This window comes from Montipora foliosa, chromosome 11, assembly GCF_036669935.1.
Source record: "Montipora foliosa isolate CH-2021 chromosome 11, ASM3666993v2, whole genome shotgun sequence".
NCBI lineage: Eukaryota > Metazoa > Cnidaria > Anthozoa > Scleractinia > Acroporidae > Montipora > Montipora foliosa.
In genome coordinates, this window is record NC_090879.1 from 27,102,494 (window position 1) to 27,119,507 (window position 17,014).

The 17,014-nt window shown below is 40.1% G+C and overlaps 1 pseudogene; it reads right to left on the bottom strand.

The window, feature by feature from the left end:
• Positions 1-216: 216 nt before the first annotated feature.
• Positions 217-13,120, bottom strand: LOC137976373 (tetratricopeptide repeat protein 28-like; annotated as a pseudogene).
• Positions 13,121-17,014: the final 3,894 nt, after the last annotated feature.

Sequence of the window (17,014 nt, forward strand, 5' to 3'; positions counted from 1 at the left end):
TCTTTCGAGTATACATGTACAATGCGCCGACGCGAATGGCAACGTGCAGGATGATGCTGTCTTCGAATTCCTTACAAAAGATGACGTTTAGAGATCTATATATGGGAGAACATAAACACCAAGAGACATCACGAGGTGATAAAATGAGCCGTCTTCACCAGTTAACAACAAGTCAGTTTTCCATGCAGTTTGAAAGTAGTCAAACTCGAACTTCACTTACCTTTTTTTTGGAAATTCCAGCGTGACATCATCGCCAATCAGCACGAATGGCGCCCAGTGCTTTATAGCGCAATACTGCTTTGACTCTCGAAAAGATTTCATTGCTTGTTGAAGAGCTGTACTTGCGCTTTTTCCATCTACCAGATGCTGGTAGAAGCATCTCATGAACAGCAACGTTACCTCGTCATCAATTGCCCAGAGTGACACCAAAACAGACCGAGCTCCAGCACACAGGAAAGCCCTTGCAATTCCCACCACTCCCTCAGACTTCACTTCTCCCCGGCCACTGTGACAACAGCTCAGCACAACTAGTCTTGCTCGAAGAGAAATTGTCTGAACATCCGACATTTTCAAAATGTAGTCTTCCTATTTGGGAATTGGCGATTTCCGTTCGGTATTTGGGGCTAAAGCAATTTCTCCCCTTTTTTGGCATCCATGTGCTGCAATGTGAACTAACGCAACTGATTTCATACTTTTCAGCACCTCAGATTTCGTGGCACTTTTTCCAGTCAGCGGTGTTGTATGCAGAAGTTGTCCAATCATCTCTACTTCAAGTTTTGCGCACGGAAGCTGTTCCAAAATGGACTCCCCTTTCTTGTTAGTAACTTCTTTCAACCACGGATCACCTACAAGCAGTGCTCCAGTCTTACTGTGGAAATCTTCAGGTGCACCAACGATCACATTAAAAGCGGTCAACGAGGGAACGGTGCGGATCCTGATAGATTCACTCAATGCAGAATATGGAGCCAAGCTAAAAGGTCCATCGGGAACAACGATTAACTCGTTTCCTTGGAGCAAGTCTGCAATTGGCCCGAGTAAGACATCATACAACGGCTGTAAAGAGTTAACGGAGGATGAGGATGGTAGAACTGTTTTCTCAGTGATAAGTTTTTTCCTGCAAGACAGGTCAGTGCGTAGTGGATCCAAAGAACGATTCTCGCATCTGACACCATCCCTTACGCCGATCCCTTTCAAAAAAGTTTCCATCAACAAATCAGCACTTCCATTCGCGATTTCGTTTTGCCGAAAGCTGATCTTGCTGTCTTTTCTTAGCACCCAAAACGTGATCTTGTTCTGGTCAAGTGCCACAAAAACGGCTTGTGAAGGCAAAAGCTGTAATTCAGCTGTAAGAGTTTGATTCGGAGCAAGTGTAGAAAATGACGGAAAGTCAATGCCGTATTGATCTTTCAAAATATCCATCAAAGCCTGTGCACGACCTTTCTCAGCTGCATACAAAGCTTCTTCAATCTCTCCTTTCTTCAAAAGTGTCCTCCACAGAGCAGTGTATGACTCGCGATAAGAATCACGAAAACTTATTTTCCATTCATCTGCTGACTTCAGACTACGCCTTGTTTTATCAAAATGTTTTATACTTAAACGATAGCAACAGAGTGCATTACTCAAGGAACCCAACAATTCATGATCATGGCCTTGCGAATACCACGATATTCCCTCTCCTATACAGTCTCCAATTTCCTTGAAGATACTAAGACTGTGTTCATGGCACTCCATGGCTTCCTTAAAATAACCTATACTAAAATAGGCATTTCCCAGATTTCCATAGGATGTTCCCTCGCCAGCCCTATCCCCTACTTCTTTTGCAATACTAAGATGTTTTTCGTAGTACTCAATGGCTTGTTTCAAGTTACCTAGCCTAAGATAGGCACTTCCTAGATTTCCATAGGTCGATCCTTCCCCAGCCCTATTACCTACTTCTTTTGCAATACTAAGATCTTTTTCGTAGTACGCAATGGCTTGTTTCAAGTTACCTAGCCGAAGATAGGCATTTCCTAGATTTCCATAGGCTAATCCTTGCCCAGCCCTATTACCTACTTCTTTAGCAATACTAAGATGGTTTTCGTAGTACTCAATGGCTTGTTTAAAATTACCTAGTCTTATATAGGCAATTCCCAGCTTTCCATAGGCTGATCCCTCCCCAGCCCTATCCCCTACTTCTGTAGCAATACTAAGATCTTTTTCGTGGTACTCAATGGCTTGTTTAAAATTACCTAGACTCAGATAGGCACTTCCCAGATTTCCATAGGTTGATCCCTCCCCAGCCCTATCCCCTACTTCTTTAGCAATACTAAGACCTTTTTCGTAGTACTCAATGGCTTGTTTAAAATTACCTAGACTAAGATAGGCATTTCCCAGATTTCCATAGGCTGATCCCTCCCCAGCCCTGTTACCTACTTCTTTAGCAATACTAAGATCTTTTTCGTAGTACTCAATTGCTTGTTTAAAATTACCTAGACTGTGATAGCCATTTCCCAGATTTCCATAAGCTGATCCCTCCCCAGCCCTATCCCCTACTTCTTTTGCAATACTAAGATGATTTTCGTGGTACTCAATGCCTTGTTTAAAATCACCTAGCCTGCGATAGGCAATTCCCAGATTTCCATAGGCTGATCCCTCCCTAGCCCTATCCCCTACTTCTTTTGCAATACTAAGATCTTTTTCGTAGTACTCAATGGCTTGTTTAAAGTTACCTACACTAACATAGGTATTTCCCAGATTTCCATAAGCTGATCCCTCCCCTGCCCTATCCCCTACTTCTTTAGCAATACTAAGATGTTTTTCGTAGTAATCAATGGCTTGTTTAAAATTACCTAGACTGCGATACCCATTTCCCAGATTTCCATAGGCTGATCCCTCCCTAGCCCTATCCCCTACTTCTTTAGCAATACTAAGACATTTTTCATAGTACTCAATGGCTTGTTTAAAATTACCTAGACTGCGATAGGCATTTCCCAGATTTCCATAGGCTGATCCCTCCCCAGCCCTATTACCTACTTCTTTAGCAATACTAAGATGTTTTTCGTAGTACTTAATGGCTTGTTTAATATTACCTAGAGTGCGATAGCAAGTTCCCAGATTTCCATAGGATGATCCCTCCCCAGCCCTATCCCCTACTTCTTTTGCAATACTAAGACATTTGTCATAGTACTCAATGGCTTGTTTAAAATTACCTAGATTGTGATAGCCATTTCCCAGATTTCCATAGGCTGATACCTCTCCAGCCCTATCCCCTACTTATTTTGCAATACTAAGATGTTTTTCGCAGTACTCAATGGCTTGTTTAAAATTGCCTAGATTGCAATAGGCATTTCCCAGATGTCCATAGGCTGATCCCTCCCCAACCCTATCCCCTACTTCTCTTGCAATACTAAGATGTTTTTCGCAGTACTCAATGGCTTGTTTAAAATTACCTACACTAACATAGGTATATCCCAGATTTCCATAGGTTGATCCTTCCTCAGATTTGCAGCCTATTTCTATGAAAATATGTAATGCTTGTGCATAATGTTTTATGGCCTGTTGATAATCAGGTAGGTCGAAGTAAGCACCACCGAGATGAAAGTGAGCCTCTCCTTCACGATACCCATCTTCTACACTTATCGCAATGGCAAGCTCTAGCATTCGCTGCTCTACAGCTTTTAACTTCCCATCTACCATTCTTCAATAACTAAATGACAATGACAGCTTTTTCGATGAGATGATCCAATGTCAAATCAAGGATGAAGCTGGAAGGAAAGAAAAGTAAAGACGCTTGATATTTAATCTCCTTTTTAAAGTAATGAAAGGTTATTCAATATCAGGTATTCTGTGTTACCAAGTCATTCTCTCGAAACGTTGAAATCGACGGTACTGAAAATTTTCCATTGCTGTTCATTACGTATCTTACCACTCAGTCCTATTTTTTTGACTTTTCCAACCACTCAACCACTATAGAATTTTTCCATGGGGATATGTAACTCCGTAAATTTGCACCCTTGCCAATTTATCCTCGCTTATATCTCCCCATAAATTTGACCTTGTTTTGATAGAAACCTCACTGCTTTTCTTATTCAAATTCCAACTTATTGGCAAGAGAACATCATTAACATAAGAAAAGCAGGGAGGTCTGTATCATGACAAGGTCAACTCCAACCTCACTTTCATTTAAAGGCCAGGTAACTAAGCACATAACTGTAACAAAAATTCTCTTTAATCGAGTTTTTGAATGGTCATAAAATTTCTTATTATTTTACATAATTTTTTGCTTTTGTATGCCGATTGCCAGAAGCCCAGCGACCCAAAAAGGTAATCCCCCGAGTACATACTCATTATTTACTCGACAGAATGTTGGCTTTCCTTTTTTGTTTATGACAAATGCATAAATAGGTTAAAGGGCAAAAGAGGTTTCAGAGTGCAACTCGGAAGTTGCTATGGCAACAAAGCGATGGAAAGATTTTGTCGAGTAAGTGATAAATAAAAATTTGTATGAACTTGCTCCTGCATTTTGTGTTTGATGGTCACTCGTGATCGGAAAGTCCTCAAGTTGCACTCGTCAGAGGAATTCTCAACTTTTACTCGTGCCCATAAGTACGAAATGCATTCGCGTTCATAAGATTTCCTATACTTAGCTCTTATTAACCGAGCAGGAGGTCTTTATGGGAAAATCTTGACCGAGGTCGTGAGTACACACGACCGAGGTAAGATTCTCCCATACAGACTGACTAAGCTCGGTTAATAAGATGTTTATAATATGGCAAACAAGACCAATTTAATTGGTTTAATGTAACTGGTTTGTACTAACTGGCATTTTGCTTGCGAACGGAGATGAGTGGCGATGAGCTGAACTTAATTCTGTCAAAGTTTGCTCGTCATCCTCTCTTTTGTCATCATGCTGTTTGGCACTTCCATGAATAAATATTGGTAGAAGAAAATACTTAATATTTTTGCATTTTAGTTTGCATCTTTTCACCCCAATAACATTACTGGTCTAGATGCCGGTCAATGTCGATTTTAGCCAATCAAATTCGTGAATTTTGTAGTTCCCAGTCCTCGTGAGAGAGAGCCATATAATAAACATACATATTACATTATTTATACACGGTAAAATCTTCAGTATATATTACAGTGAGAGGTTTCATTACAACTACACTGTTTTACAAGACTGTCATGTGGGAGCCCGACCGACAGCTGCAATAAAGTTGGTCAATTTCCGCTTTGAAATATCCTAGGGAATCTAATTTTCGTAAGCGGACGAGCAAACGTATCCGTAACAGTGCCCCGCTATAACAAAAAGCACGCTTCCAATAATTTGTGCGTGGCATAGACAAATCGAGTTTAGCCTCAGAGTCTCTAAAGTTGTACTGTGTAATGCGGGTATAAAATGAATTCTGGAGGTACGCTGGGGAGAGACCTTTGATCATTTTAACCATCAATATGGCTTTAGTATTTTTCCGGCGTGTAATATTATATTATCCCAATTAACCATATTTAAAAGGAAACTGGCACTTTGTGTCGTAATTGGTCCTGGCAATCGCCCAGGCAGCTCTATTTTGAAGGTTTTGGAGTTTATCACTAAACGTTCAGTTGCAATTGCCCCAAACGGAGCTACAATAATCAAAGGTGGGGTAAGATGAACGCTTGATAGATTTGGAGGGTAGTGCCTTGCTCTGAGATGAATGGTCTTATACGTTTAAGGGTGCCTGTAGTTGTAGATATCCTCGTAATAATTTCATCTATAGGTTTAGACCATGAGAGGTGGTCGCATTGTCGAGGTTGAGCCAACCTTCGCTTTCAAGAGCGAATAAGGGATGACCTGCAGTATTACCGTATCAAAGTAAAGGGGTTAAAACACGCATGGTGCTGGAAGCCGGGTTACAGCCGAACTGTGTCTTTTCTTATTTCTGAAGCCTCATTTTAAGAGGTGGTAAGATGTTTCTATAAGCACCAAGCTTTTTTTAGGGTGCATTCTTTTGGAAGTATCCTGGCTATTCTCATTACGGATTAGGAAAAACAGAATTCACGGAATATCAATTTGCAAAAGAAAACGAATTCTGAAAACGGAATACTATTAGCGAAGGTTATCTGGGAACTATTGTGTCTGTACATGAGCCAATTGCATTGGCCTAGCGAGTGATAAAGCCCGTATCCCAGTATGGCCAGTACCAGTTTTTTGGCGGTTTTCTTGATTTTTCGATTTGAGGGCGTTTTCGGCCGCGAGTGGGTATTCAGTTCTATGTGTTTCCGCGTGATATTCAGTGAGGCACTGAGCAACTCTTCCATTGAGCACGTTCACTGACACTCTTTGGTATTCTCCCTGTAGGCCTAATTGGGCGGTCACATCGGAATTGAGGTAAGTCCTTGTACTGGCATCGTCCAGCAGGGCGTTCACTTCTATTCGGCGATTACCATTTTTTAGGATTACAGGAACGGTCCGGAGCACAACAAAAGCAGGTGCCTCTGATTCGTTATGGGCTACTGTGGTCATCGATCTCTCAGTGCTATTTCGCTGCTCCCACTCCGTAGTCAGTTGGGATGTCTCGGCCCCGGGTAACTCAGCAGAATTGGTGGAAGGAACAACCGACGGTCTTGGTAAGGTCTCCATCCTTCCTCCTGATGTATGCAAAACCACTGCTGATGGCTGGTCTGGATTTGTGCATGATATTCACACTTTGAACTCGATGCAACAGCCTATGGCGGTTTTCGCGACAACAATTTACTGCACGTATTCTGCTTCGACGACATAAGCTTCCTTGGTGACCAGAATTCAAGCGTCGATAGCATAAATTGAGTTGTTTTGCCGCTTCCCAGCGACTAGGAACAGTCATCTTCTGGTACAACTCGCAGTTCCAAACGCCATGTTGTTTGCTACTAACCGGACATTGTCGCTGCTTGCGATCGGATATCGAGGGCTCTGCAAAAAAGTGTTTATCTTGCGTTGACCTGCAGGGCCCCAGTCTCCTTTGGTAAGACCTCTGACCGTATCATGCGCAATGGTATAAAACTGTGATTCTTGTGTGACCGACTCTTGCAGGGTTTCCGCGGATTAGATCTTAAAAAATTCTCGTAGACTCAGCGATTGGCTCCGTCATTTTCTTTTGCAGTTTTAAGTATAGGGACCCATCTCCATTCTCTGCAGATCTTCCCGCCTCCTTAAAGTTAATAACTGAATGATATGTCCAACAGATCCGCAAACTCTTCCAAATCCTTTGAGAGGTCGTGTCGAATGGGTTTGAAATTTTCCAATTTTTCCAGTTTAATGGCATTTTGACGCCGTTGGCCGCCAAATTAACGTTCTAATCTCTCTTTTGCAGCTTCGTAAGCGTATCCTGAATGTCCTAAGTTCTCCATAGTCTTCAGGACTGATAAGTAATGCCGTAACTGAAGGAGGATATATTGTGGCGTCGTGGGTGCTTTGTCAATCCAGGCAATGAATGCTGCTTTCCAACTCTCATACGTCTTCTTATTTCCCGAAAATACTGGTATAGCGACACTTTTATGTCGAGTCCACATGTTTCTGCTGAAGTTTTACCAGTGAAGGCCACTCGGCGACTTAAAGAATTAACGAAGCTATATACAAACAAAATGAAATGAAACAAAACGAAACGAAACTAAAATTCGAGCGAAAAATGGCTAATGTTGAATCTTGAACGAGTTTTATAGCTCTTTGACGTAACGTGTAAAAATAAATGATTGATTGAAAAAAGTCATCGACTGAGCAAACCAGTTCTGCTTTACTTGCTTAATCATCAAACAAATAAAATCAAATGACACATATCAAGTTCGGCAGTTGCAAAATTCAGCATCGCGTTGCCAATGAAAACCGAGTGAGCTAGAATGCTGGCACAATAGTGAACTAACGCTTTGGAAAGAACAAGAGCTTTAAATCTTCCTTCTGAAAAACTGCTTCTTGAATCTTTACGCACTCATGCCGCCTTGTTTAGCATTTGACTTACCAGCTGCTATTTGACAAAACGCGTTTCATTTAATCAGAGAGGTCTAAACGTCACTTATCACTAAAAAGCCAGCACAATGACAACTTTAACAAAGAAAACTTAGGGGAGAGGACTCGTCATAAAATGTCCTATTGATGGTTTGCATCTGACATCACGGCGGCCGAGTTCATGTCTGCCTCCTCTTCAAAGCGAGTCTAAGTGCGAAGTTTTTGTGATGGTAATTAGTTTTCATTCAGATGTAAAGCAGAACTAATTACCATCACAAAAACTTTGCACTTAGACTCGCTTTCAAGAGAAGGCAGACATGAACTCGGAAATGGCGTATTCTTATGCAAAACTTGTGAGGCTATTTTCTATTGTTTTGTACACCAACATGGCCGTCTCATCACGTGGATGAAAACCAAGAATTCATCTATTTGATCATAGTTGACTGTGTGTTCACAATAATTATTTATAAATGCGCGCCAAGGATCAGTGGTTCATTGACCAAGTTAGAGAATTTATTTATCATCTACTGGAGCTTTAAAATTACAAACTGTGAAACATCGTAAGTCCACCACACGTAGAAAGGAATTGCATTGCGTTTGGGTAAGAACATCGTACTTTATGCTCAAAGCCTTTTTGACGGGGAAGGGGCGGGGGCATTGAGATCTATTAGACACTGCAAACTGAAAATCTGAAGAAAAAAGGAAACGATTTTTTGAACATAGTAGCACTTTAACTGTAGTGCGCCTGAAACTTTTCTTCGATTCAAACAGGCGTTACGGTTATTTTGTAAAGCCTGCTGGCCTAGGATATTGTTTATTCGTCCTGAATTTTAATCACAGCCGTTGGCGAAACGTTATAGTCAAACACACAGCGCTAGTTTCAATACTCTTGAAGTATTAAAGTATTTAAGATCATTAGAACGAACTTGAAAATTACTTACCTTTTTTCCTGAGGCACTCAGAAAGACACAGCATAGTAATTAGAGCGCGACCAAAGAACGAAATCTGCAGTGTAATAAAAGAAAAAGGTAAATAAAAAAGGGAACACGAATAACGAAATGGAAATACTCTTTTTTCTTGGAATGATCCGTGCCTCACAAATTACTTTCTTTTCCTCAATGTACTAGAAACATACACATAGTTTCCGTTCCTTCGTCATAGTTTGAAACTAATATATATTTTCCGCTGGTATTCCAAGTAATTAGTTGCGGTGTTTTCATTTCACACCTGCCGCACCCACTATTGTGCATTCTGTTTTTCATGCATGTCAGGATTGGCCAGTTATTAGTATTTATACCCTCCGCTGTCTCTTGAGTACCATTCACGCTTGCGGTTCCATACAGTTTATTCATCTTTCTGCTTTAAGCCTCCCCCCCCCCCCCCCCCCACCTCCCGTTTACTACAGGTTTCGTCATTGCCTTTATCTTTCAGGCCGTAGAGACGCTTTTGGCGACTTCTTCCGCTGTTTCAAATGCAGCACATTTGGACACTGGGCTAAGGACTGCCAATCCTTGTTCTGGCCGGGAAGTTACCAGCCCCTTAGCTACAATTCTTTCCCTGTAATCTCCTACAACAAGCCAACCTCAGGCCAATCAGCTCAACAAAAGCAATGATGATGCCTTGGCGCAGGTACATCAGTTTACACAGGATTACGAACTTGAAAGCTGACATTCATTACGTGTTAAGGGTAATCTGAAGAATAATTTAGTTTTCTGCAGATCTATAGGTGCTCCGGATTTCATTTTGTCTATTATTGAAAATGGCTCCAGACTGCCATTCATTAGTTTTCCGTTGGCCGTAAAACTGAAAAGTAATAAGTCGGCTCATATTTATGCTGTTTTTGTGGATCAAGCTGTTCTTGAGCTCCTTAATTCAGACCGGGTGCGTTTGGTTAATGAGCAGCCTTTTGTTGTAAATCCTTTGTCAGTTTCTGAACAACCATGCGGTAAGAAGAGGTTATTCTCGATTTGCGCCATGTCAACAAGTCATTAATTAAGCAAAGTGTTAAGTAAGAGGACTGGAAAATTGCTATGTCTTATTTTGTGAAGGATGGGTTCATGTTTTCCTTCGATTTAAAAAGTGGTTACCATCATGTAGACATTGCACAAGAGCACCAAACTTTTCTGGGGTTTTCATGGCGTGCGTTATTGGAGGGTACAGGGTCTTTGTAAAGCCATCTTCTTGGATGATGGTTGGGCGATTGTTCAGGATAGAGAAAGTTGTCGCATTAAGGCCGGGGCTGTAAGGGCGGATTTGTGCAACGCAGGTTTTGTTGTCAATGAAGATAAATCGGTATGGGAACCCACCCAAGTATTGGACTGGCTGGGTATTACCTGGAATGCTGCATTAGGTACTTTTAAAATTGTGGAAAGGAGAATTGTTAAGATCATTAACTCAATTGATCATATTATTGAAGCCGATTTCAAAGTTACCGCGAGAGAGTTGTCTTCCTTCACAGGTCAAGTTATCTCTACCTGGCCTGTAGTTGGTAACATTGGCAGGATAATGACCAGACATTGTGTCTTGTCCACCGCGTGCAGGGATAATTGGGATTCTATATCCCTTCTTGACGATTACTGCAAGGAAGAACTGTATTTTTGGAAGGAAGGAAGGAAGGAAAGTATGGTTAATATCAACGCTAGGTATTGCTTTGTAAGTAAGGTACCAAGTTATTTTGTGTATTCTGACGCCAGTTCCACCGGAGGTGGAGCTATTACTGATTTTAACAATGATTTTGTGTGCCACAAAATGTGGTCGGAGAACCAGAGAGGTCAAAGTTCAATGTGGAGAGAACTGTCTGTTATTGAGTTTCTTTGCAATCATTTGCCTCAGTGTTGGATCGCATGTTAAGTGGTTTACGGATAGCCAAGTAGCTGCTCAGATTGTTGAAGTGGGCAGCATGAAATTAGGTTTGCACAAATGGCCAGAGGGATTTTTGATATTTGTATCCGATCGGGAATTCATTTCGATGCACAGTGGATCCCTCGCACTTCGAATCAACAAGCTGTTTATATAAGTCGTTTAACTGATACTGATGATTGGCAAATTACTGAAGAATTTTTTCTTTTTCTCGATGACTTGTGGGGTCCGCATAGTGTAGATTGCTTTGCAAATTATTATAACCGCAAGATCCCCAAGTATTTCTCGAGGTTTTGGAATCCCAATTCCTCGGGTGTTGATTTTTCTTTCAGTCTCTTCGAGGGGAAAATTGCTTAGTAGTCCATCCAGTTGGTATCATCCCACGCGTATTACATTATCTTAAATCTCAGCAGGCCGTTAGACTAAAATTTACTGATTAATTTATTGGACGGTGTGTCCACTAGCCTATGTTTTTTCAGTTGTTGGCGCTGGCCAAGGCAGTATGCCGTTTATTTGTAGGGCACTGGCCTAATGTGTGGTCTGTCATTTCATATGGTGCTGTCCTAATAGGAGTATAGTTGATTTATGTGGCACTGGCCTAATCAATGGTTGTTGATCTACGCGGCACTGGCCCATACGATCATTTAACGTCTTACGTGGCACTGGCCTCATCAATGACTGATTTTTGTACGGTTATTAAAGGATGTTCTGTCTTTCTTTTGTTCTTCTAGTATGTATGTTTTGTTCTTGTCTTTACAGATTATGCTATCAAGTAATTCTTGGAAAGGCTTTCAACAGTTTTCTTCAATCAACGTTTATGAAGTGCTAAATGTTATGTTGAAGTCCAGGTCGGATTCGACTACTAAAGCTTACGTTCGTGTTATCAGAAAGTTCTTGGACTGGTCTAAAAGTAGACAGTTCAACATGCAGTTACCTTTTCCTCTTAGTGTTGTTTCTCTATATTTGTTTGAAGTTCAGCAGTCTTCCGCTTCTAGTTCCTCAGTAATTTTAGCCCATGCGGCCCTTAAATGGTTACATTCTTTTGTCCCTAGTTTGGATCGTAATCCTTTAGATAGCGAATTTTGCAGAAATGTCGTCGAATCTGCTAAACGCCAGAAGTCATAGCCAGTTATGAAAAAGAAGCCTATTTCCACAGAAATTATAAGGCGTATTTTAGATATTCATAACAGGAAAGATGCTAATTTAAAGAATCTCCGTATTGCTGCGTTGTGCTCTTTAGCCTTCGCAGGGTTTTTTCGTTATGACGAATTATGCAATATCGTTCCGGAGCATATCAAATTTCACAGCGATTATATAAGAATTTTTGTGCCTCGTAGTAAGACAGATGTTTATAGGAAAGGGAATTTCGTCTATATTAGTGCATCTGGATCTAAGTACTGTCCTGTTGGTGTTTTACAACGTTATTTAGATTTATCTGGTATTGACTTAAACAGTCCTCTCCCTTTATTTAGACCAATTGTTTTTCACCGTAGTACTTCTAGCTATACCCTGAGGAGCGGAAAGATTTCTTATACTACCTGTAGAGATATCTTAAGGGATACCTTAAGTCAGCTGGGCTATACAACCCTAATGTTTATGGTCTTCATAGTTTAAGATCCGGTGGCATTACAGCTGCCGTACGCCATAGTAGGAATTCGATTCCAGAAAGACTACTTAAAATTCCTGGTAGGTGGAAATCTGATTCTGCCAAGGATATGTATGTTGAAGAAAGCCTTGAAAACAGGTTGCATGTAACTAAGTATTTAGGTTTGTAACGTATTATCGAACGTAGATTAGTTTCAGCATACAGTAGTATCTAAGAGTTGTAAAAAAAAACAAAAAACAAAAAAAAAAAAAAAAAAGAGCAATATCAACTTCTTTTTGTAATTTCTATCTTATAATAAACTGTTTTGGATACGCTTGCGCATCCTACCATATTTCTCGTGGTATTTGTTTGTATTACGGGAATTTAAGGGTAAAATGTTTTACGTTCGTTTGAGCGAAGCGAATTAGAACGTAACTAAAAGATTTAGCATGAATTAAACTTTAAAAAAAACTATAACAAGCTGTAATGGTGTCAAAAGCAAAACGCACGCATTTTTTATCTTTAAATCAAGTTCTAAAATATAGTGACCCGACTTTTTGTGATAAGCTTAGCAAACAGAAGAGCAAGTTTGGAGCCAACCTGATCTCGATTAACAATCTGACCATATTTGCATTGTTTCAACGTAGCGATGTTCGGATAGAATTGATTGGACCTAAACCGTTTTATAATCTATAGAGTACTCAACTTACCTTTTGCAAATAATTTAAAAGACTGCGTTTAAACAATACAGAGACTGATTACAGCAGGACGAGAAGACCGTCAGCAGTTTGGAAGAATCGTGTTTACTTGGCGAAGGCGCTGAAAGTGATTTGTTCAGTTGCAGTTTTAAATATTGCGGAAATCGTTCTATTATCCGCTCTGTGATATCACGTTGTTTTGACTCCAGCATTATCACAAATAAACGGAAAATGAAATTGCGCCCGGTAAAGATAAAAGAAAAAAAAAAGTCTCTGGCCTTAAGAATACCCGACGATTCAGATACAAGCCTTACTGCCTGTAAACATGCTTATTTTTAATTATCTGACTAGACCAGCGCGCTTATTTTTTCTGCTCTCACAGCTTCACGGCAGGGGAAGTATCGAAAACAAAGCACTCGAAAACGAAAAACTAAGCACGAAGCACCCAAAAGGTCGAAATCGAACTGAGCACCCTAAGTCGAAAACGAAGTCGAATCCCAACTCGAAAATGAAGCACTCAAAACTCGAAAACGAAGCAACCAAATTCGAAAACGAAGCACCCTATTTGCCATTAGAAGATCGCTTTGACCAGAGGCAAAAGCCAAATTTGTTATCAGAATAATCAGAATAAAAATCTACTTTTTACTAAAGATCGTTTTCCGCTATTTCTTACTATATCCTTGAGTTGAGAGAATTGGGTACGCAGGACAAAACCACCATGGTCTTTAAATACTTTTAAATGGTCTTACACCCGAGTATTTAAGCGATGTATTTATCAATCGATCTGACGTTACTAATTGTTCACTCCGTGAACAAACTTCCTGTTCCAATACCATTTTTTGGGAAGACAGTTTTAGCTATAGCGAGGCGGTGCTTTGGAACGGCTTAACTTCTGAGCTGCGGCAGGTAGAATCACTGAATAAAGTTAATTAACATACATACATGGAGAAAAAAGATAAAAATAAACCTTAAAAACATGAGCGCAATCTAAAAATAGATTTCAAATAATTGTTATGGGGGTACAGGGATCCGCTCTCTTATCTCATATTCTCCTGGTCCTAGCGACCCCTCCCATGTGTAACTTTTTGTTCTTGTTTTTGTTAAAGTTATACTTAGCACTGAAGACACACTCTGTATTTTCTTTGCAACCGAAAACCACTCTGGTCGCCACTTACATAAACACATACATACAGATATAACAGAGATAGGTTTTAAAAAAGTTGATCTGGCTTCCAGTGATTAAGAACCTTGGACTAAATATACTTAACTCATAAGTCGCTATATGATGATACGTTTCTTGAGTATCTTAAATTAAATCTATACAATTCAGTGCTTATAGCTTGAGATCTTCGATTGCGCCTGTCCTTTCTATTCCGAGAGAATCAGGTACTGTTCAGCACTTGAGAGGAAGTACTTTTAATAAGCTCCCTGTCGCTATTAGAAACATAACTGAGTATAATTCCTTTTGTCGTAGTGTGAAGAGACATCTTTCATGTGAGGAACTTCAAGCAGTGAACACAATTGTAATATGTATATATTCTACTTTTTTAGAATTGATTTATAGTGTAGATATTGTAGATGAGGAACCTCACTTTGTTGGATACTCTGCAATAAACCATTATTATTATTATTATTATAGTCGCACGTATGTGTTATAATTGTCATACTCATCAAATCCTATAGATGGTTTTCAATCACGTGATGAGACGGTCATGTTGGTGCACAAAACAATAGCAAATTATGGCTCATGTTTTGCATTATAAGAGAATCAAATTCCCAGAAGACATTTTTCTCTATTGTTCTGTGCACCATCATGGCTGCTGTGACGTCAGGTAAAACCACCTATTGTTCCTGAGGGTAAAACAACTATAACAATGAAATACCATGTAACACGTGCATGGCGAGTAACACTGCAAATTTGCAGTAAACGCTTGTAACATTTAGTCATTTCTGCCAGTGTTTAATTTTTTATCTACCTGTAAAAGCGGCATTTTCATTTTCTTTGTAAAATAGAGCATAGATTTAGACGAGATTGGCTCGTTTAGTTACAGAAGTGAGAAAGGAAGATGGCCAAGAGTATCCTGGAAAGATACTCAGTGTTTGAAAGTTTTAGTTGAAGTGGCACTTCGGAACAATTAATAATTGAGTTGCAATAAACGAAAGTTAGACCATAACGGTGCTGTTGACAAAGTTCTAAATTATCATGGATAGTGCTACTTTACATGTGCACACATTAAACTTGCTTAAACAGGATCTCTGCAATATATTGAAGCTTGCAGGCTGCAATATTTCAGTCTGTTTGATTTAGCGCGTTTAGTACACATTTATTACCCCTGACTGATAATTTCCCTGCTAACACAAAGGACCACCTCCGTTTTCCTCAGGCAATTGTTTTAGCATTTTTAATAAAAGACTGCAATCGTTGATTTAATGCAGAGAGAAAACAATAGGATTTCATGAGGGTAAGTAATTATAATGTAATATCATCATTACAATTGTCTTTATTTCAATGTGGAGGGGGGCGATGAAATAACGTTCTATCATCAGTTTTTCGACAGGCCATCCTCTAGAAATCAAATCAAATCATGGTCTTTTCATGAGAGGGGAAAAACAGAGTACCCGGAGAAAACCTTTAAATTTCGGAGCAGAGAAGAGAAACAACAAACTCAACCCGCATATTGCGTTAAGTCCGGGAATGGAACCCATTTGTGTGAGACGAGTGCTCTCACGGCTAAGTCAACCTTGCTCCTTATGTATCCCATTCCCAACCAATAAAACTAGAAAATATAAATAGTTACGTGGTGTCTGAATCTATTATTTTCTTTCCCTTTAAAGTTCAAGTAACGACCACGCAAGCACCCAAAACGACTGAACCGTCACCAAAGGACCTTCTCGGTGAAGTAAAACCCACACAATCGCCTACAACGGCGCAGACTCTGAACAACATGCTTGGCTTCCCACGCGTGGAAGCTAGTCATGTGATCACAGCCAGGGGCCGGTTGCTCGAGGCCTGGTTAGCGCTAACCGTTGGTTAAGAGGTATCAAAACCTAGGGGTTTCCATGGTATTTAACGCTGGTTAGCGCTAACCATGCTTCGAGCAACCCGGGCCTGGCCTCTAACTAAGTGCTCGCAAGGACTAACAGTCAACAATGTAATAATGAGTGGTAGGATGGGGACAGGCGATTGAGGTTTGCTGAGTTCCCACAGGTCAGTGATACACAACTGTGTATCGTAAAATGCTCTTTGTCTTCGACATGTCATGTGGCTTACGTCATACAGAGTAAGTTGTTTCAGTCGGGATCTCTGTCGAACACTACCCATCGAAAACATGTTGGCTTCTGGGGTCAATTGAGAAAATTTTCTGCTCTAGAAACAATAATCAGACATTAACATTATGATATCTCTTAGACGCTTGGTATAATTGGCTAGTTTAGAAGACCGTATTCCACACTATGGCCCTCGAATTTAGAAGTTTGTCTTTGTTGCTTGATTCAAAGACAAAGGTCTTCGTAAAAATGAATATCTTACTGAATTTACAGCTTACGTAAGTCACTTAATAGGAAGCTTAAGCAACGACAGCGGCGACGACAACGAGAACGTCATATCAAAATATAAATTCGCGTTATTGTTATCACGTCGGGACTGTTTCAACCTTTTTTGTATGGCAAGGGTGTGGAATTCCTTCGAAAATGACACTCGTCGGAACGGCACTTAATTTAGGGGAGAAAATGAAAATTTATCCTCGAGTGCTGACGTTCTTCATAACACCTCAAATTAGACTGCTCCTTGTATTTTTCAAGTTTATGTAAAAAAAAAAAAAGAAAAACGCGGGCCTAATTAACTTCGAACATGGTCGTTAAACTTGTTCATTAAGGTGTATATATTTAGAGAAATGCTAAGTCTATCAATGGATAGGTTTTGACTCAATCAATCAT